Raw genomic sequence first — 24,036 nt, 5'->3', positions numbered from 1 at the left:
AATTTTTTATAACAAGTGTCTTGATGAGCAGGGGAAGGACTAGAGGAAAGGAGGGATAGAACCAGGAACTCAATTTTATATGAATTTTTTTACTTAATTTTTATAATATTTTTCCATGCTAACATATTTCATTTTCTTCCCCTCCCCCTGTTTTCTCCCCTCCCAGATCCTATAAGCACCTCCACTGGGTTATACAAATGTTATTGCTTATACCTATTTTCATATTATTCATTTTTGCAATCGAGTAATCTTTTAAAAACAAAACCCCAAATCATATACCCATATAAACAAATGTCATTTATTTTTCTTCTGTGTTTCTTCTCTCACAGTTCTTTTCCTCAATGTGGATAGCATTCTTTCTCCTATACCCCTTATGATTGTCAATTAATTTTTAATAAAGTATAATTATAAAAATAAAAATTTTAAGGTAAAAATTAAATAATAATGTAAGAAAAGAAATTTTTATTCATGTCTGTGAAGCAATAAAAATGCCCTTAAAGGAAAAGAAAGATGTTTAGAGGAAAACACAAACCAGTAAACATCTTTGGAACATAATAAATTTATCATTTTTTTAAAGCAAACTGTGCACAATGGAAATTCAGTTTTCTATACTATCTTCTATCTATTCTTCTTTGTATATGGAAATGTTAATGTGATGGTGTTTATGAAGTTCAGTATAACTAAAAGTGTTGTTTTTTTCTAAGTCAGAATAAGATGATTGGGTGCAGCCAACCAAGTGAGAGAAAACCTAGAGAATAAGATCTTTCCTGGTTTGTACTTGTAGCACATCTTCCCCAGAAGCTTTACCAATAAACACTATCTCTATATGGCCTTCCAGATCCTCTTACAAGAATGTCCTTTGTCTTCTCACTGTTGCTGATCTATCACAGACATTCTACAGACAGAAAATGAGAACCAGAAATTGTCTAGGTCAGAATCTTCTACAATCTGGTACTATTGACTAAAGATCCTAAATCCTAGACCACAGGAACCATGCAGCCTAAAGGAGAAAGGGGGCATTTTCGAGGTCATTGTAGTCACAATGTTACTTTCCCATTCCTTCCTTTATTCTCTCAGCACCTCCCAGGTTCTCTGACCATCACTCAACCTAAACACATGTCAACTCAACCTAAACACATGTCATACTTTATGTTCTTCACAGCAGCTTTCATTACCTATAGGAGTGGTCTTTACTGGAGTATGATTTCTTTTTTAAATTTTTAAAAAAGTTAATTAATTAATTTAGAATGTTTTTCCATAGTTACATGATTCATGTTCTTTCCCTCCCCTCCTCCCACCCCCTCCCATATCCAACAAGCAATTCCACTAGGTTTTACATATGTCATTGATCAAGACCTATTTCCATATTATTAATATTTACACTAGGGTAATAGTTTAAAGTCTACATCCCCAATCATATCCCCATTGAACTGTGTTATCAAGGAAATGCTTTTTCTCCTGTGTTTCTACTCCCACAGTTCTTCCTCAGGATGTGGATAGCATTCTTTCTCATAAGTCCCTCAGAATTGTCCTGTATCATTGCATTACTGTTAGTACAAAAGTCGAATATGGTTTCTTTTTGCAGAAATGTGCAATGTTATAGAAAATAAAAGAGTCAATAGGAAATGGAGTGAAATGTATATAAGTCAAGATGGGTCAGTCAACTCTTCAAAACTCTTCAAAATTTAGATTCTCTATAGCTTCTAAGAATGAGTGATACCCAAGACATTAAACAAGCCTTCTGTCCCTAAAATCAACTAGAAATCATTTTTTCCCTTTCCTTTGAAATAATTTGATGGCAGTTTTCAAAGAATAATACAAAGAAAGAGGCATTTCCTTACCTCCCCCTTTGCTCTGCCCTTTCCAACCCCCTCCCCAATAGCCATGGAAATACACTTCCCAGGACTGATTAATGTTAAATATGACCTTAACCACAGTTTGTTGGCAGGTTAATTTTATATTTCCAGGTTCTAATGTATCAGGCAGTAGGTGTTTACGTCCTTGATGAATATTCATTATTCATAGTTGATGTGCTTACAAAGAATTTTTTTCTGTCTTTTTACCCATCTTTCTCTCCCTCCATTTGTCCATCTCTCTGCTTTTATCTCCTTCCTCTGATCTTTACCATATTTTCTCCTTTCTCCCTTGCTTTCTCCTCCCTCTCTTTTGTTCCCTTCCCCCTTTCCTGTTCTCTCTTCCTCTCTCACTCTCCCTACTCATTTTTCATTCTCTCTCTCTTTTTGTCTGTCTGTCTCTGTCTCTCCTCTCTCTCTCTCTCTCTCTCTCTCTCTCTCTCTCTCTCTCTCTCTCTCACACACACACACACACACACACACACACATGCACACACATACTGTTCTTTGTTCTGGGATATTTAATCAATCTTTCTGTGAAGAAAATATGAATATATTTATGAATTTCCAGCCCCTGAGTTGTCAGGCATTCTATATTAGCTTATTACTGTATCACCAAGATAATTTTTTCACTCTCTATCTACACCTGTGCTATTGAGTTCAGGGAGATCTCAACTCAGTCAAAATTACTTTTAATGTTTGCTACAAAATTTGCTTTGAGGGTCTCCAAATATTGCACAGGTGTATCTTCTGAACCTGTATCCTCTTTCCTTCTACTTTTGTTATTCCATATACTCTAAAGAAGCATAATCTAGTGAACTAGAGATGTTTGGATCCAAGAGGTTGCTTAAGTACCACTCCCCCAAAAATGACTGTGTTCAAAAAGGGCTTAAATAAATTCATGCATTACAAAGTCATAGTGTCAGAATTGGAAAAGAGACCATAGGATTGAACTTTTCAAAGCCTCTCATCTTATAGATAAAGAAATTGAGACCCTGGGAAGCAAAGAGAATTGCCCCAAATCCTGGTTTTCCAGGCCAGTGCTCTCTCCATCTTACTGAACTGTTTCTTTAGATTCATAAAGAACCATTACAGGGAAGTTAAAGAGGCTTAGTGGACAATCTTAACCTTTTGAAACTGACATCACAGAAATTATCTGTCACATCCTTTCACAACAATGTCCCTTGGTAGAAATGAAGGCTAGATGACTCTACTGTTAGGCTGATCCAGAGCAGGTTGAATGACCAGATCCAAAGAGTAGTGATTAAATACATCAACGGCCACCTGAAAGAAAGTTTTCTAGAGGAGGATCACAGGGGTTTGTCCTTTGTTCCAGGTGTTGTACTGTTCTGTTATTCAACACTTTTATCAGTGATATGGATGAATGTATATGTGGCACCCTTTATTGTATGTTCAAGGGAAGGGTTATAAGCATGGTAGGGGACAGAGTCAGATCCAAAAACATTTCAGTGGGATAGAATGATGAATCAAAACTAAGGATAAAACTCAGCTGTAAATGTAAAGTCCTACACTTGGGTTCAACACATTAACTGAATAAGCAAAGAATATGGCTAGACAGATGTTCATATGAAAAAGATAGGAGTATTTAGTAAAGTGTAAGTTCAGTTTATTACCAATATTACATGGAAAGCCCTAACAATTAGTCTATGCTTTTATCAGTATAGAATCCCCAGTATGGCGATCTCCTCAATTAATAATAATATCTACTATATCTAGAACCTTTGCAAAGCACTTCATATTTTATATATAGTATTATGTATTATGCATACAATATAACATATCTTATGTAATATAATACCTGAACATCACAGCAACTCTGAAGTAGGTGCTACTATTATCCTAATTTTATTTGTTGTTGTCTTCATTGTTTTTCAGTTGTGTCTAATTCTTCATGATTCCATTTGATGTTTTCTTGGCAGAGATACTAGAGTGGTTTGCCATTTCCTTCTGCAACTCGTTTTTTGTAACTTTATAGATAAAGAAATTGAAATTGAGAGAGATTGAGTACCTTGTTCAGGATCCCATAGCTAGTAAGTGACTGAGGTAGAATTCAAACTCACCTCTTCCCTGAAACAATGCATACTAGAACCAGGACTGCAGAAAGTTGTTCTGGGTGCTTACAGGTGTATATTGGTATGTCAGTATACACCTAGGGCAATTATGGGTACCATACTTTAGAAATGACATTGACAAACTAAAGAGTGTCACTAGGGAGGTCTCTAGCATGATAAATAGAATAGAAACCATGCCTTATCAATAGGTGGAAAGGGAGGGAAAAAGGAAGAAAATTCAAAACTCAAAAAAATTTAAAATATGAATGTTAAAAACATAAATTATAAAAATTTTTAAATATTATCTCTATGCAAGTGACTCCCAAATTTACATACCCAGTCCTCATTTCTCTTCTGAGCTCCACTTTTAATCTTCTCACCTGCCCGCTACCTGGATATCCCATAAATATCTCAAACCCAAAGTGTCCAAAATAGAACTCACTATTATTAGCCCCCCCAAAAAAATAAAATGTCAATGGCACCTCCAATCTTTCAATCATACAGATTTACAATATCAAAGTCATCCATTTCATCTTATTAGAAAATAGGTGGCACTATAGATAGGGCATTAATCCTGGAGTCAAGAAGACCCGAGTTCAAATCAGACATCAGATATTTACTAGCTACAATGACCTTGGGCAAAATACAATTTATGTTTGCCTCAATTTCCTCAACTGTAAAGTGGGAACAATAATAGCACCTACTTCCCAGGGTTGTTGTAAGGATTAAATGAGATAGTATTTGTACAGTGCTTAGCAAAATGTTTAGCACAAAGAAGGTGCTTTATAAAATGCTAATTACTATGATTACTATCCTAAACTTGATCTCCCTCACTTCCAGAGACTTAACCAATTACAAATTCCTGTCAATTCTACCTCTACAACATCTCATCTCCAACTCCTCTCTACTCCCATGGTCACTATCCTAACTCAAGTCCTCTGAGTTAGACTATTGCAAATGCCTCCTAATTGATGTTTCTGTTTCCAATATCTCCCTTTTCCAAATCTGCCTCACAATCTGCCTCTCCATGTGTGTCTCTGTGTTTCTGTCTCTCTAATTCTGTCTCTCTGACTGTGTTGTTCTAGCTCTGTCTGTCTCTGTCTCCTATCTCTCCTCTCCTCCCCCCTGTCCCCAAGTCAACAAATGTTTCTCTGGCTTGTGTGCAGTCTTCACTATAGAGAGAATGATCAGAATGGTTTTCTCTCATCTGGGAGCTTCCCATCATTGAAGTAAATAGGTCCTGTCTTCTTCAGGTCCCCAAAATACCTCTGCCTTGAATGCCAGGTTAAGATATGAGGAATCACTTCTTGATGTTCCAGTGATATCTGGGAGGAGTGTTTGCCACCCAAGGGAACACTCTTCACTTGTTCAAAAAACTGATTAAAAATGTATTTTCTCTTTAATTGTCATCCAATTACTGAAAAAATCCAACTTAAGAGCAGTTGCTTGCTATAAAGGCTATCAAAATCAGTGACTTGCCTATCAGCTATAACTTTGGTGAATGGGGTAAGAGGAGCAGAGTTTAGCATCCTCTGCAGAATGGGGCAAGAGGAGCAGAGTTTAGCCATATCCTCTGGCACCTGGAGGAGCACTACTCATTCGAAGGAGAAAAGGGGAAAGGTTCCCATAACTACCTTTGTTTAGGCCTATACATAGGACCACTCCTCTACCCTGCCAATTCTACCAGGTATTTTTTTCTACCAGCTATTATTTTTAAAGTAGGGTAGCATAAGGAATAGAGTACTAGAGCTCAAGATCTGAATTCAAAGCCTACCGCAGATGTCTATTACCTTGACAAGTACTTTAACCTCTCAGCCTGTTTTCCTTACCTTTAAAACAAGGATAACAATAATACCTACTTCATTGGTTGGTAAGGAGAATATATATGTAAATATATAATTTTAATCACCAAGCTTGGCCCTGAAGACAAGACAATGCACCTGCCTCCCTCCTCTGCCAGAGGCAGGAGGTTATAGAATAGAAGACCACCTATCATGCCAAACTCAGATGATGTGTTAGATTAGGGGTTTTTTCACTCTTTTTCATTCTTTGTTTACAAGGGACAGGGCTCCTTGTGTAGGGTAATGAGTGAGGTGCATTTCTGAAAATGAGGATGATATAAAAAAAAGTTATCAATATTTTTAAATTATGCAAAGCACTTTGCACACCCTAAAGTGCTATGTTACTATCAGCTGTTATTGTTATTTTATTATTTTTTAAACCCTTACCTTCCATCTTAGAGTGAATACTGTATATTGGCTCTAAGGCAGAAGAGTGATAAGGGCTAGGCAATGGGGGTTAAGTGACTTGCCCAGGGACACAGAGCCAGGAAGTATCTGAGGCCCTATTTGAACCCAAGACCTCCCATCTCTAGGTCTGACTCTCAATCCACTGAGCTACCTAACTGCCCCTGTTATTGTTATTTTAAAACTCTACATTTATTATTACTAAAAAACCCTTTTTAGTCTCTTATGTCAACATTAAATGAAATTCTTTATTTATGTGGACTTCTTCAAGCTTCCCCTTTATCCTTTTGCCAATCAGCCTATCCCTTAACACAAAAGAGGGGCCACAACCTGAGCAGCAAACTTATGTTATTTGGGACAAAATCCAACTCACGTATAAAGAAAGGGAAGTATCTGCCTCCTAGCAATGCATTAATCTTTTCCTGTTTCTTCTTATCTCCTTGAGCTTCATGAACCACAGTTGGTTCTTTGGTTCTGCCTATTGGTTCCCAGTCTGGCTTCATCATTGGTGCCTTACTCATTTTCCTTCCATCCAACCAATGTCAAGTCAAGATATCCTAAAGCCAGAGAATGAAAGACATGAAAAGCTATATAGAAGTTGTGTGTTTAGCCTAAAGGCAATAGGGAACCCCTGGAGTTTCTTAAAGTAGAAGCAGTGAGAGGACATGCCATGGACTGACATGTTTTTGGAATATTGCATTGGTAACTCTGCCTTGATGTCTGCCCTTGCCTTTTCACACAGCTTCCATGTTCTTGGCTCCCTCTCCCTCCCCATCTTCAGGTTCAGAGAATCATTCTATTATAGAATGCCAAAGCTAGAAGAGATTTTTGAAATTATCTTGTCTAGCCCCTTCATTTAACTGCTAACGAAGCTCCCTGGCTCAAGAACGCTAACACTTACTGCCCCCATAACTTAAGTATCTGTCTTTGAAACTCCCCACTGCCAAAGATGAAGTTCTGAGCTTGACGACTACAGTTAATGATAAATTCTTTAGTTTCTGCAGCAGCTCAGGATCCCAGATCTCCTGATTCTCAGGTCCTTCCATTACAGTAGGCTGCCTCTCTCTATTAGCATGATGAGGAAGGAACAGACTTTATGCCCCATCCTGCTTGCAGAGGTCACAGTCACATTATTTACATGACAGAAGGCAATGCAGCTGAACTATGGAGACAGAAGGAGGTAGGTGTGACCATTGCATCAGGAGAGCCCTAGTGTGTTTCCAAAGCTAAGGCTACAATTCAGCCTGAATATTTTAGCAAAGGAGGATGAGGCATCATTATTGGTCATGTTGATACTTTGATCTTTACACTAAGTATTAAGAACCAGCAAAGACGCAAAGGTGGGAGAGATAGGGGAAAAGAATTAAAGGGCAAGCCAGAGGAGAGAGGTGAAACAGCCACAGTAGTCTTCAACCTCAGAAGCATTTTCCTGCCTCTGTGAGAGTGTGTGTGTGTCTGTGTGTGTGTGTGTGTGTGTGTGTGTGTGTGTGTGTGTGTCAATAGGTTTCTGCTAGGTCTCCTCTCCTGATGAGGGAAAATAGTAGACTATATCCCACCTATGTCCCTTGGGTAACTCTTGCACATGAGTTACTATGTCATCAAAGCTACCATAAAGTCTGTGCATGTACTGCACCACCAGGGGATTGGTCCAAGCTGAATCCACAGAAGGGAGCCAATAAAAACTGCATCCTTGAAAGCATTTCTCAAGACCATTCCTTAAAATATTATCTGTCAGAAATCAAGGACCTCTAGTATACAATAAGAATGTATATCTCCTATGATGGTCTTTTCTCAATCAGTAATGAGTAATTTTTTTGCCCCACCCACCAGATATTTGACTGCTGGGTGTTTATCAAAGAATTCTCTTCATCTTCATGCATTTGCTCTCTTTAATAATTGTTCCTTTAGGGTGATGGAATATAATTGTGCTGAAAGGAATGATGAACTGGAGGATTTCTATGTAAACTGGAATGACCTCCAAAAATTGATGCAGAGTGAGAGGAGCAGAACCAGGAGAACATTGTATACAGACTGATATATTGTGGTACAATCAAATGTAACCAACTTTTCTAATAGCAGCAATGCAATGACCCAGGACAATGAGAAAGAACACTCTCCACATCCAGAGAAAAGAACTGTGGAGGTAGAAATGCAGAAGAAAAACATATGATCAATCACATGGTTTGATGGGGGATGTGGCATTAAAAGATCACTGTACTGCAAATATGAATAATATAGAAATAGGTTTTGATATATGCATAACCCAGTGGAATTGCATGTCAGCTCCAGGAGGGAGGGAAGAAAGAGAGATGAGAAAAATTATGAATCATGTAACCATGGGAAATTATTCTAAATAAATAAATTAAAATAATTGTTCCATCAGACTCTACTCACATCTAATTTTTACAGAGACCATGTTTTCCCCCTTCTGGAACAAACACTTTAAAACTCATGTAAACTAAATCTAATATGGTTTTAAAATTAATTTCATTTCTCTACATTTGAATGCTGCCCCACTAAGGAAGCTAGGGCAGAGGAATGGTGAGGAAAACTCCAAAGATTGCTCTGGCTCTGCTTCTATTCTGAGGTCCACTGAAGGTACCAGGTAAAGAAAGTAGAAACAAAGCATCTAGAATGGGAACTACTGACTGGCCCCTTCTGCTGCTATCACAGAACTCTTCTACTTAGAGAAAAGAAGAGACTGTGAACCAGATGAGTGCTTCATGGAAGACCACTACCCGTCAAAAGCCTGTTGATGTTCATAGGATCTCCATATGAGTCACTATGCTCCCTTGCACTGTCTGTGTCCCTGAGAAGCCTTGTGTTCCAGACTGTGGTGCAAGCTGCCTGAGAACAGCCAACATAAAGGGCTGAGCAGTGACAATAGCAGCCTCAGCAATATCTTCACAGTTCTTCTTTGTTCTCTCAAGTGTGTCCACTCCCAACATCACAGGACCTTTGACATTGGACTTTCTTCCAAGGAGTTGATCCAAGCTCCATGCCCACAAACAATATATTGAAACCAGTGGCCTAAAGTATTCAATTTATATGCAACAGAAACTAGTTCCTTAAAAAGTCCCAGGATGCCAGAAGGACCTCCACCACTAATTCACTAGGGGATTATGAGAAAGTTAAGACCTACTTCACAAGATTATGGTGAGGAAAGCATTTTGTAAAGTTGAATGTATCACAGAATGAAAAGCTATTAGTCAGTCAATAAACATTTATTAAGCACCAACATGTGCCAGGGAATGTGCTATGTGCTATTATTTGGGAAAAATAGAGTGGAAAGACCATTAAATTTTGAGTCAAGATCCCTAGTTATAAATCTTGCTTCCAATACACATTAGCTGTCTACAGGTATGTCACTCCATACCTCTGAGTCTAGTGTAACTAGCTATAAAATAGAGATAATAATAATGCTTATGATCCACATAATTGACCACATCAACAAGCAAACCAACAAGAACCACATGATTATCTCAATAGACTCAGAAAAAGCCTTTGATAAAATACAACACCCATTCCTATTAAAAACACTAGAAAGCATAGGAATAGAAGGGTCGTTCCTAAAAATAATAAACAGTATATATCTAAAACCATCAACTAATATCATCTGCAATGGGGATAAACTAGATGCATTCCCAATAAGATCAGGAGTGAAACAAGGATGCCCATTATCACCTCCACTATTTGACATTGTACTAGAAACACTAGCAGTAGCAATTAGAGAAGAAAAAGAAATTGAAGGCATCAAAATAGGCAAGGAGGAGACCAAGTTATCACTCTTTGCAGATGACATGATGGTCTACTTAAAGAATCCTAGAGATTCAACCAAAAAGCTAATCGAAATAATCAACAACTTTAGCAAAGTTGCAGGATACAAAATAAACCCACATAAGTCATCAGCTTTTCTGTATATCTCCAACACAGCTCAGCAGCAAAAACTAGAAAGAGAAATCCCATTCAAAATCACCTAGATTAAAATACCTAGGAATATATCTCCTGAGACAAACACAGCAACTATATGAACACAACTACAAAACACTCTCCACACAACTAAAACTAGACTTGAGCAATTGGAAAAACATTAACTGCTCATGGATAGGACGAGCCAATATAATAAAAATGACCATCCTACCCAAACTTATTTATCTATTTAGTGCCATACCCATTGAACTCCCAAAATATTTCTTTACTGATTTAGAAAAAACCATAACAAAATTCATCTGGAATAACAAAGGATCAAGGATATCCAGGGAAATAATGAAAAAAAAAACACATATGATGAGGGCCTTGCAGTCCCAGACCTTAAACTATATTACAAAGCAGCAATCATCAAAACAATTTGGTACTGGCTAAGAGACAGAAAGGAAGATCAGTAGAATAGACTGGGGGAAAGCGACCTCAGCAAGACAGTATACGATAAACCCAAAGATCCCAGCTTTTGGGACAAAAATCCACTATTTGATAAAAAATGCTGGGAAAACTGGAAGACAGTGTAGGAGAGAATAGGTTTGGATCAACACCTCACACCCTACACCAAGATAAATTCAAAATGGGTGAATGACTTAAACATAAAGAAGGAAACCATAAGTAAATTGGGTAAACACAGAATAGTATGCATATCAGACCTTTGGGAGGGCAAAGACTTTAAAACCAAGCAAGACATAGAAAGAATCACAAAATGTAAAATAAATAATTTTGACTACATCAAATTAAAAAGCTTTAGTACAAACAAAACCAATGTAACTAAAATCAGAAGGAAAATAACAAATTGGGAAAAAATCTTCATAGAAACCTCTGACAAAGGTTTAATTACTCAAATTTATAAAGAGCTAAATCAATTGTACAAAAAATCAAGCCATTCTCCAATTGATAAATGGGCAAGGGACATGGATAGGCAGTTCTCAGATAAAGAAATCAAAACTATTAATAAGCACATGAAGAAGTGTTCTAAATCTCTTATAATCAGAAAGATGCAAATCAAAACAACTCTGAGGTATCACCTCACACCAAGCATACTGGCTAGCATGATAGCAAAGGAAAGTAATGAATGCTGGAGGGGATGTGGCAAAGTAGGGACATTAATTCATTGCTGGTGGAGTTGTGAACTGATCCAACCATTCTGGAGGGCAATTTGGAACTATGCCCAAAGGGTGACAAAAGAATGTCTAAACTTTAATCCAGCCATAGCACTGCTGGGTCTGTACCCCAAAGAGATAAGGGACAAAAAGACTTGTACAAAAATATTCATAGCTGCGCTCTTTGTTTTGGCCAAAAATTGGAAAATGAGGGGATACCCATCAATTGGGGAATGGCTGAGCAAATTGTGGTATATGTTGGTGATGGAATACTATTGTGCTAAAAGGAATAATAAAGTGGAGGAATTCCATGGAGACTGGAACAACCTCCAGGAAGTGATGCAGAGCGAAAGGAGCAGAACCAGGAGAACATTGTACACAGAGACTAATACACTGTGGTATAATCGAATGTAATGGACTTCTCCATTAGTGGCGGTGTAATATCACTGAACAATCTGCAGGGATCTAGGAGAAAAAACACTATTCATAAGCAGAGGATAAACTGTGGGAGTAGAAACACCGAGGAAAAGCAACTGCCTGACTACAGCGGTTGAGGGGACATGACAGAGGAGAGACTCTAAATGAACACTCTAATGCAAATACTAACAACATGGCAATGGGTTCGAATCAAGACATATGTGATACCCAGTGGAATCACGCATCGGCTACTGGGGGTGGGGTGGGGAGGAAAAGAAAATGATCTTTGTCTTTAATGAGTAATGCTTGGAAACAATCAAATAAAATATTATAAAATTAAAAAAAATAATAATGCTTATGCTACCTGTCTAATAGGGTTTTTCATAGGAAGAGCACCAATAACACACCATACAAATGTGACAAGAGCAATATGGTGCCTCCGTTTCCCCATCAACAAAGGTGATCATAACACCTGTTCCTACACTGTGATGTGGAGAGGATAACTGATTTTTCCCTTGGAGCCTTATATGCCTCTCCATCCTCCAAGAATTGTGTCTCTCCAAAATTCTCCAACTATATAATTTCATGGCCACTGACTACCAAGACACTTCTGTAGCTAGCATAGGATCTCACAGGTACACAGTTAGGTAGTGCTATCTACTGAGTAAGGGGGAAAGTCACTGGGATTATAGGAGTTAGTGCTAGGAAGGACTTTAGGAATCATCTATTTCAAAGCCTTCATTGGGTAGAAAAAGAAACTGAGATTGATGAAAGTTAAGTAATTTAAAGTCACATGCCTGCCTACTAGCAATGCTATTAAACCCCGGTCTCTTGACCCTTACACTGGGCATCATTCCGCCAAGCCATGCTGCCTCCCACCCAACAGCTAATGGGTAATTTTAGACCTGTCCCTTCACTTCTCTCTCCTTATTTTGCTCAACTGTATGCTAGGAATTGCAACACCTCATGTTCCCATATCACAAAATTGCCATCCAATTCATAAACTATTTAACACATGTGAAAGTGCTTTGAAGAACATAAAGTACATATAAAATCCCCAAGGCATCATTATCTTATTTTGTCTATAAACTGCTGATAATCTGGATGTAGTAAAAGCTCTCTATCAATGGCATTTTCTATCTGGATATTGTAGTGTCCTTCAGACAAAACCATAATTCTGTCCTGGGTAGTAAAAGATGGATACCAGGATGGAGTCAAAGAGTCAGCCAACATTCCTTCTGTTCTGTTCTGCTCTTTGTAGAGCTACTTACTCAAAACAATGCAGGAACACTGAAACTCTGGACAGTCAAAGGGCACAGATCCTGGGATAATAATCCCTATCCCTGATTAGGGGGCTGGATTTACACATAGGTAAAGTAGGCATGTAACTTCTACTATGATTTATAGGGAGCGTTCTCCTTTTTAAAAACTCCCTGTTCAGATTGTCAGAAGGTTTGGAATGTTCTCAATTACTCACTTTGGCTTAGAGTTCAGGAAGTACTATCTTTGTCCAGTCATTTCAGTCATGACCCCTTTTGGGGTTTTCCTTTGCAAAGATACTGGAAAGGCGTTTGCCATTTCTTTCTCCAACTCATTTTACACATGAGCAACTGAGGGTTAAGTCACTTGCCCAGGGTCACACAGCTAGAAAGTGGCTAAAGTCAGATTTGAACTTGGGAAGATGAGTATTCCTGGCTCTAGGCACAACACTCTATCCACTGAACCACCTAGCTGCCCCTCAGGAAGAATATTCCAATGTTAATATTACTTAGGGAGAGTATATTATTAGCCTTTAAAAGCCAGTGAAGGAAAATCCCTCTCCCATATCAGCTAGTTATCTTGGTTGGGATATCACCTCCTATGAAGCTGGGATGGTGGAGTCCTTGCTGCTTATGGCCTGAGTGGGATTAGGGAAGGAAAAGACCTTATAAGATGGGTAGGCTGAAGGGTACAATATCCTGCAACAGTAATAATAATGGCTCACATTCATATGAGCACTATGGCAACAAGAGCCCACTATGGGAGCAGGACATGGTGCATAAAAGGAAAAAGGAGTGTGTTAATGCTTTCCCATATCTCCCCAGCTAGAAGTGATCTCTCCTTCCTACAACTCTCATGCCCACTCCACTTGATTTCTTCCATATGCATAATCATATTGTAAGTTGTATTATATTTGTTTCAGTATGTATTCCATGCCCCCTACTAGACATTAAACACTTTGAGGGCAGGTAGAAATAATTTTTTTTTCATCTTGGATACACGACAGGACCCACTAATTCCCTCCATATATATGGTACTCTATAAATGTGAATTTTTACCTCAGATTATGCCACAAAGTAGCGATCATCAAAACTATTTGGCTCTGGTTTAAAACAGAAATGTAAATCAGCGAACAGGCTAGATAAAGAAGAATCAGAAACAATTAAACTCAATGACCCAGTATTCAATAAGCCCAAGAATGTAACTTACCTGGTGAAAAATTATCTATTTGACAGCAAATGTTGCAGAATATTGGAAGAAATTTGACAGGAATTAGATTTATACCAATATCTTATACAATACATCACAATTAAATCAAAATGGACATACAACCTCAGTAACAAAAGCCACACCATGAAAAATTAGAACTAGAAAAGCAGTCAGAAAATATGCAAAAGAAAGTGAATGAAATGTCCTTGTCCCAGAGATTTCACTGATAGGCATATATGCCAAGGAAGTCAATAAAAAGGCAGCCAAATGTGCCAAATTATTTATAGCAGCAATTTTTGTGATAGCAAAAAATTGAGGGGAGGGAATGGATGTCCATTGATTGGGGAATAACTAAGCAAAATGTTGTACAAGAATGTAATGGAATATTACTGTGCTGTAAGAAACGATGTATATGAGAAATACAGTGAAGCATGAATGGAAACACTTAGACAAAGTGATGCAGAGTGAATTAAGTAGGGCCAGGAAAACAATACATAGAATTATAGCAATGTAAATGGAAAGTAAAGCAAACACAAAACAATTGTAATTGAATATTGTGAAATTATAAAGAATAAAGTTGGTCCCAAAGAAGAAATATCAGAAGATAACTTTCCCTTCTCACTCAAAGAGATTGGGTCCATAATTCTTGAATGTGGCATAGAACATATTTTTCATTATGCTTACCTATTTTTAATTAATTTTTTCTTACCTTTTTTATTAGGGATGTCTCTGTGGGAAGAAGAGGAGGCATACAGGGATAAATCTAGGTGAAATGAAGACAAAAAAGGGAGCAAGAGAAAAAAGAAAGAAACTATATACTTACAATCACAAAATTGGACCCCAAAGAACAGATGAGAAATATATCTCCTTCCTTTCTTCACAGTGCTGTGGAATTTATGGGTATGAAACACTAAGTATGCTATCAGACTCATTTGATATTTTGGTGAGTTTTTCAAGAATTGTTTTCATCTTTCTTTGTTATCTTTTGTTATAAGGAATGGCTTTCTAGGTAAAGAAGGAAAACAAATGTATTTGGAATAAAAATGAAATAAAATAATAAAAATAAATATATCTATAAATGTAGTATATTTCTATTATATTTATAAAAATAATAAAATGAAAAAACAAAAGATATCAATTAAGATATTAACTGTGGATGACTTGACTATTATTGACAAGATAAGGATCCAGAACAACTCCAAGGGACTCAGGACAAAGAAAGGATATCCACCACCATAAAAGGAATAGAAGGAGTCCAAATGCAGATTGAAATATATCATTCTTCATTTTATTTATTCCATGAAATTTTTCTAATGAAAGCAATATATATCTTATTTCACAACATGACAAACAGGGAAATATATATTGTATGATAATATGTGTACAACTTATATTACCTGACTTCTTGGGGAAGGGGGGAGAATGAGACATAGATTTTGGGACATAGATGATATGAGGACTTGTTTCTCTTGGATAAGCATATTTATTATAATTTATTATATATTTAAAACAAACCATATAATATTATTGCTATGTTACATATATTGTTATACATTCTTACAAATAAATGGTAACAAAAAAAGAGATTAATAAAAAACATTTCATGTGAATTGAATTGGAGTATGTGAAATGCTGTCATACAGAAAAGAGTTTAGACTTTACTTCTTGTCAGAGGACAGAACTAGAAGAAATGAGCTGAAATTACAGAGATGCAGGTTTTGGAATTGATATAAGAAACTTCTTAATAATTAGAAAGATGCAAGAGGAATGAGACATCTCCAGAGTTCCTAGGATCTACCATCATTACTATAGAAAGCATAAAAGTTGAACTAGACAATCTTTGAGGTTCCTTCCAACTCTGATTTTCTGAAATGAAATTAATTTAATTGGATCAAATAAAATCAAATCAAACTGAAATGAATCTAATGTGGAAGCTAGAGACCCACCTAACTTAAGAGCACTTCAATCGAAATAAGGTCTAGAGAATAAATCAAAGATACAAATTGCTTCCTTGGAGATCCAGGAGCTCAGGGAACCCTTAACTGAAGTAGAAAGAAGGCAGTCATAAGAGAATATGGATTTCTTAGAGATCTGCCAGTCCTTAGGCATGGAAGAATCTAGACTTAAAAGACAGACCAGAAACAGTTGGGACATTTGGGCACTCTAATAAAGACACTCCTTAAATAAACAGATCCAGACCCTCAACCTACACTATGCACTTGTAATTGCCTCCCTCTATATAATGACCTTATAAATCCTCATACCAGTAGAAAAGGCATTTTATGCACTCAAGAGAACTAATTGACAGTAGTATGCTGCTATCAATGCTTAACTATTGAGGAGGACTGGCTGTGGGAGAAAGAGATGAGACTTTGGTTCTAGGGAAATATGTCATCCCCTACATATAATTTAAGGTCCTCAAAGGCAGAAACTATTTCATTTTTGTCTTTGTATCCTCACCTAACACAATGTCTGGAACAGAGTAGGCATTTAATAAAGACTTTTTATTTGGCAGAAGAATCCCAAGTCCCCATATGAAAACAAGAAGCATAACAGAGAAGAGAGCAACACTACATTTCCATTCATTCATCCATTCAACAAACATTTATTAATCACTTATTTTGTCAATAGCCTTGATCACCTTATCAAACTAATTATATTCCAGAGCCCTGAAAGAATGGGAAAATAGATAAGTATATTTTATGGGGAGAGGAAAAAGAACAGGAAAAATCTTGAAAATGAGGCAGGAGTAGATCAGTATACACTTTTGGGGTGAGCCCCTGAATGGCCAAAGTGGAATATAAGCACTGAGTGCTTAAGGTAGTTAGAAAAGGAGCAATAAGGGTTGGAGAGGAATAGAATCATAGAAAACAAATAGCCTACTCATAATTCCATACTGATTGGAACCTGAACCTAAATTATACTAGCACATGGTTACATCAACTCACTTCCCTTCTTCCCATTGCCAACCCCTCCCTCACCATACACAGAAATACACAGGCTCTCAGGAAGAGAAGAGTTCTGGAGAAAAACTGGGGTAGTGTCGCCATTACAACACAAAAAATCTAACTCTTTAATTGCCTCTCTGCCATCAAATCCCTCCTATGAATCTACTTCTTTTGTGAAATATTCCCTTGACTTTATGTAGAGAAAATCTGAAAGGTCACACAAGCAGAAAGGAGAAGAAGGAGCTTACTTCAAAAGGCTTCATGAGGTGGGGAGCTCAGAGGATTTCAGAATTAACTTTGGCTTTGTTTGATGACCCTTATCAGGTTATTCACCCTCCTCTATTTGTTGCCACAAAAGTAGAATGTAGACAAGCCAGTTCTACAGCTTGTAAAGAAACTATAAAGCTCTATTCTGAAACACCATAGGGCAAGAATGCAAGGAAGGCTGGCGTGGTATAGTAAAGAGGAAGTGGAAGAATCTGGAAAGACCTGGTTCTAAGTCCTAGTTCTGACACTTGTTATAGGACTCTGAACAACTTTTTTGACCTCTATGTGAGGCATGGGGTACAGTGAATAGAGTGCAAGAACTGGAGTCATCTCCTTGAGCACAAACCTGGTCAAAGACACTTCCTAGCTGTGTGACCATGGGCAACTTATTTAAACCTGTTTGCCTCCATTTCTTCATCTGCAAAATGATCTAGAGAAGTAAATGGCAAGCCAGTCCACTACCTTTGCCAAAAAACCCTCAAATGGGGTTATGAAGAGTTGGACATGATTGAAATGACTGCATAACAACAATAATGACCTCAATGTCATCTGTTAAAAAGTAATAGAATCTATAGCATCTATATTTTATTGGATGTTGCAAGGATCAAATGAAATCTTGTGGGTAAGAGATGAAGTACTTTATAAGTTTTAAGGCTCCATTGGAATAACAGTTAAAAGTAACCTAATTTGGTAAAAAAACACACATTCTCTCTCTCTCTCTCTCTCTCTCTCTCTCTCTCTCTCTCTCTCTCTCACACACACACACACACACACACACACACACACACACACACACACTATACCATGTCACATATGTGATGGGATAGTCCAGTTACAATAGAAATTGCAACTCAGTTCCTCCCTCAAGTCTCTCCCCCTCTTTAAGCCAATCTCTATATACCTGCCAAAGTGACATTTCAAAAGCACTTTTCTGATCATGTCACTACTCTATTTGGTTAACTCCAATATCTCTCATTGCCTCTAGCATCAAATATAAACACCTTTTATTGGCATCTAAAACCCTTAATAACCTGAACCAATTTATCTTCCCAGCCTTATTATACACTAATCATCACATATATGGTAGGCATTGAATAAATGTTTGTTGGCTGATCGACCAGTATCTTAGGGAATGGGGAAAAGATGGTTTTGGTAGGAAGGAAGGAAGGAAGCAAGGAAGGAAGGAAGCATGGAAGCAAGGAAGCAAGGAAGCAAGGAAGCAAGGAAGCAAGGGAAAGATTGGATTTAGCTATCTCCTAATTGTAACAATGAAGGTACTTAGCTCTTCTTTGATTGTGAAGATTAAATTGTAATCCCCTGATTGTAACAATGAAGGTATTTAGCTCTTCCTTTATTGGGAAGATTGAATTGTAATCCACAGTCTATTTTTATATATTAATCCCCCAAAGTAGATTAAAGTAGATCTACCCATTTTAACTAACTATTAAAGGTGTGAAATAACTACTAAAGGTGCAAACTAACCACAAAATGTGTGATATAACCAAAAAAGGTATAATCTAACCAAAAAAAAGGTGTGAACTAAAAAGTGGGCAGACCTAGAGAGGTCATCTGTTGTGATTGGTAGATGTAAAATTTAAGGGAGGTGACAGAAGAGAAAAAGATCCTTAAATAGAGGAAACAGAGGCACACAAGAGAGATAGGTCAAAGAACTCTGACTCAGAGTTGGACTGGAGGATCAGTCTCTCAAGCTTGGAGTGAAGAAGAGTCACTAGGAAGAGAGACTAGAAGACAAACACTTGAGGAAAAGACTGGAAGACAGTCAGACTTGGCTGTGGAACTGAACCCCAGGAGGAGCTCATGCAGGAGACCTCAGACTGCTTCCTTTTAGATGGTCACAGTGGTGAGTGAACGGCTGACTTTGTTTCCCCACCTTTCTGGAGGTATGAACCCATCGTCTTGAGACTCCTTTCCCTGATTAAGGCCTTAGAATTTCTATCTGGCTCAAAGGAAGCCAGAGTCTGTCTGTCTGTCTGTCTGTCTGTCTCTCTCTCTCTCTCTCAATCTCCCTCCCTCCCTCCTTAATATCTTCCCTCTATTGTAAATAAAACTACCATAAATTCCATTCTACTTTAGTAACTCATTTGGGACTTAGAAATTAAATCCCTGGTGACCACCAAATTAAATATATTATAGTCCCAACCACAATTAAATTTAACAGAAGGAAGGAAAGAAAGAATGAAAGGAAGGAAGGAAGGAAGATATAAACATTTATTAAGCACCTACTTCATGCCAGGCACTATGATAAATACTTTACAAGTACTATTTTATTATGAAATGCAATATTTCTAATTGTGCATACCCTTTGACCTCGCAATATCACTTTTATATCTGTATTCCAAAGAGAATAAAGCTAGAGAAAAGGAACCTACTTGTACAAAAAATTTTGGCAGCTCTTTTTGTGGTGGCAAAGAATTGGAGAATGACTGAACAAGTAAAGGTATATGATTGTAATGGAATACTATTGTACCACAAAGAAATGACAAATAAGATGCTCACAAAAAGCCTGGAAATATTTTTTTTCATGAAATGATGCAAAATTAAGTGAACAGAACAAGGAAAACATTGTACACAGTAACAATGATAACATATGATGAACAACTGAAAATAATCTATTATCAAGAAAGCAAGGATCCAGGGCAACTCCAAGTGATTTGTGCCCAAAAAAAGGATATCTACCTCCATAGAAAGAACAGATGGGGCCAAATGATTGAATTTGATAGAAACATACCATCCTTTACATTAATTTTTTATAGTGTAATATTAATTCTTTCACAGCACAATGAACATAAAAATATGTATTATATTATAATATATGTATAGCATATATCATATTACTTGCTTTGGGGGGGGATAGGGGAAGGGTGGGAAAGAGAGTGAGAACATGGATTAGAAAATATATGAAAATATATATTTTTAAGTTGTACTAACATATAATCAGAAAAAATAAAATGTATTATAATTTTAAAATGCATTACTTTTACCCTCCAGATGAGAACAGTGTGGGATAATAGAACTATTCCTAGTAAAACTACCTAAAGCCTGTATGATCTTATGCAAAACACTACCTCTGTGGGGCAGCTGGGTAGCTCAGTAGATTGAGAGTCAGTCCTAGAGATGGGAAGTCCTGGGTTCAAATCTGGCCTCAGACACTTCCCAGCTGTGTGACCCTGGGCAAGTCACTTGACCCCCATTGCCTAGCCCTTACCACTCTTCTGCCTTGGAGCCAATATGCAGTACTGACTCCAAGATGGAAGGTAAGGGTTTAAAAAAAAAAACACTACCTCTGTGCCTCAGTTACTCATATGAAAAATAAGGGAATTTGACCAGAAGATTTTTTAGTCCCTTCAACTTCTACAGGCCCTGATCCTGTGTGAGGAGCCAGCATCAATAAAGTCACTCATTCATACATTGAGCAAATAGCCCTATGCTAGATGCTGGGACACAAAGAAAATTAGGACATTGTATCTACCTTCAAGAAGCTTGGAAGTTTGTCCTGGAGAAATAGAATACAAGCATATAGACAATGATTTAAAGATGTATTTACAAAGTAACATAGCAACAAGTCCTAATTAATATATACAAACCACATCCCATATCAATCGGTGGCAATAATCCCCTATGAATCAGAAAAGTGAGTAAATCCCAGAAACTCATGAGTTTCAGCTGCACTTATTTGGATACCTTGAGTTTGTCATGATTTGCACACAGGTCATACTGTCAGTAAGGTCACCTTCCAAATGAAACACATTATGATCAGAAAAAGCAATTTAATTAGGACTGAGTAATATCTCACAGAGCTCTAAGTCTAACTCAGGATCCATGACGCATGTGTCTGGCTGTCCTTTCTGACTGTCCACTCCTTGGCCTCCACCCTACCTTAGACTGGCACACATCTCCTTTGAAAAGAATGGAAGTGTCCCTGATCCCCTTTCTTCCAACATGTGCAAGCTGCACATTTGCATGGTAATGTCTCGTGCCATTAGTGAGTGAGCTGAATAATTAGGCTATGAAAATCTAACGGCAGGGATTTTTGTTTTATTAGCAATTTTCCATCCTATTGTGTTAATTTCATCTCGTGTCAGCCAGCTTTCTAAGTAAACAATGATCACAGGCAGACATCATTTCCCGGCACATTGTGCTGCTGTGGGTGACTTCACAGACCAGAAAATGGCTTAAGTTGTCTTTTGTTTTACATTCTCTGCCTTCTGTTGTTGCCACAATGCCTCCAGTCCCCAGTTTCTTATGGTCCTGGAATATTCATTTCCTCTTTGTCTGTTTCTCTTGGTTCATGTGCTTGTGTGCCTCTGCCTGCCTCCCCTCATGTCCTTTTGCCTCTTCTTATTCCTTTACTCCTCTCATATTTTAGTCCTTTTGCTCTCTCTCTCCCCTTCTGCTTGTCTGCCTCCCTTTAATACCACTAATAACAGTAGCTAACATTTGTATTGTGCTTATAGTATTCAAAACCTTTTCATAATCATTAGTTCATTTTGTCTTTTCTCCCTCTCTTTTCCTCATTCACTTTTATTTCATTCCTCATCCTCCCTAGCTTTGCTTTGTATTTTATTTTATTTTTCCATTCTCTTCTACTCTATTCCATTGTGCCTCCTCCTTCCCTATTCCTCCCCCAGCCCATCCTTTCTATCTCCTTGAGTGCTATCTCTCAGTCTCTTGCTCATTCACTCAGGTTTTCCTTCTGCTCTCTGAGATTTCTGGCTGACAGATGATTAATATTTTGCCCTGCCATGTTGGAGAGTGTGATGCATTTTTTCTTCTTTATCCTCACAAACATCAAACACCTGCAAGTTCCTCTAAGAGCCATGAAAAAAGTTCTGCTATTTAGTGAATTACAGCAGCACTTCTGAGACCCTAGGAAAGATAGTTGAAGCAGAGCATTCATAGCATGAACTTGGGACCCTCGCAAGGAAATTGACCCCAAGGAGTTCATGCTTGGTCTCAAAATCTCTTCTCTGCCTCCTCCCCAACCCACTCACCCACAGGAAAAAATGAATCTAGATTTCTCCAAGGAAGGACAGCATTTACTGACTACACTTAGCTATCCAGGTCAAAGAACTGGGACAGTGAGGTAACGTCTTCTGAGGAGGACATGGCCAAATGCCAACACCACAAGCATCCGTTCTATGAATCCACAAAAGTCCTATCCTCTGGCAGGTTTCCATTTTGTACTGTAAGCAGTTTGTACTTCTCAGCAGGGTAGATAACTCTGCATTTTATGGGCCACTTCTGAAAATAATGAGATGACCCCAACCTCATGCAAACACAGTCTCTTTGATTTCTGACCTCTAGCCTCATTTCCCTCACCATGCCTCTTTAATACTCATCCCCAATTTAAACACATTTTCCTGTTCTGATGCTATTTGACCATTTCAAGAACAGTTACTTTGACATGGCCAAACATTTTTACACTATATTGTATACCATAGTCCAAGGATTGGCATGTCTAGTTAACAGTGCATCAAAAAAGAAGGAAGTATGGGATATGAATTCTAATATCAAGGTCATCCCATTCAAACCTTTCATCTTGAAGATGAAAAAATGAAGCTCTGAAAAGTCAAGTGATTTGTCCAAGGACAAAGAGTTGGAAAGTAGGAGAGTCAAGATTCAAATTCAGACCCTATGGTCCAAACTCCTGGATTCTTTCTACTACACTATAGTAGTAAAAAAAAAAATCAAACTCAGAAACACGACCCACACTCAAAGCAAACCAAACAGACATTTAATGATGATCTACTGGTATTGTGCTAGAAGGTTAAAACACAGTATCTTCCAGTTAGGAGTCAAGATCAGCTCACATGAAATGATTGTATAACAATATCTTCCATAATTATAAGCTATATTTGTAACAGAAGCTATTATGAATTCAGAGGAAAGAGCAAAACAATAGAGTTTATAGAGTTGGAAGGTAACCTAGACATGAACTAGCCCAATTCCATTATTCCACATTTAAGTAAATGTAGTACAGTTGAAAATGCACTAGAACTGGAGCCAGGAGGCCCAAGTTCAAATTCCAACTTTTCCACTTACTAGCAGTGTGTGTGACCTTGGATAAGTCACTTAACATCTTAGACTTCAGTCCCCACAGCTGTAAAAATGAATAGGTTGAGCTACATGGCCATCAAAGCACTAAATATATGGTTCCCCCTGAAGTCCATGGTGGGGGGAGGAGGCTTAGCTAAGATCACACATATGTTATTAAGATCTGGAACCCAAGTCTTCTGATTCCAAAATTTAATTTTCTTTATCCTGCATCAGTACAAGGAATAGAGTGTAGGGGAGAGAAATTGAATCTGGCTCCAAAAGATGTTTAGGGTCTAGAAAAGCAAAAGGAGTCAGGCTCTTCAGGTAAGGTTGCTCAAAAGAATGAGGGTGGTAGTAAGCATGGCATATGTCAAAGGGGGAAAAAAAGGATCAGTAAAGAGACTAATCTTGTGGAAATAGAATATTCAAGTTAGAGAGTAATGGGGAGAAGGGGCTGAGGCCATTTAAGAACCAAAGCCTTCATGTGTCACCAATGACAAAGTTCTTCTAGGCACTCCTGTCATCCTGCAACATAGTTTCTTTAGGCCTGTAAAATTAACTAGCTAACCCCTACATAATCATCCCCAGCCATCACTTCATTTTCAAACCCCTCACCACCTGAC

At 37.7% G+C, this 24,036-nt stretch overlaps 1 pseudogene; it reads right to left on the bottom strand.

Annotated features, from left to right (window-relative positions):
* Positions 1-1,317: 1,317 nt before the first annotated feature.
* Positions 1,318-24,036, bottom strand: part of LOC100618094 (pre-mRNA-splicing factor SLU7-like) — a 37,845-nt pseudogene continuing 15,126 nt past the window's right edge.

The sequence above is a fragment of the Monodelphis domestica genome, chromosome 5, assembly GCF_027887165.1.
Source record: "Monodelphis domestica isolate mMonDom1 chromosome 5, mMonDom1.pri, whole genome shotgun sequence".
Taxonomy (NCBI): domain Eukaryota; kingdom Metazoa; phylum Chordata; class Mammalia; order Didelphimorphia; family Didelphidae; genus Monodelphis; species Monodelphis domestica.
Note: the sequence above shows the minus strand (reverse complement) of the source record. Positions and strands in the feature narration are given on the sequence as shown.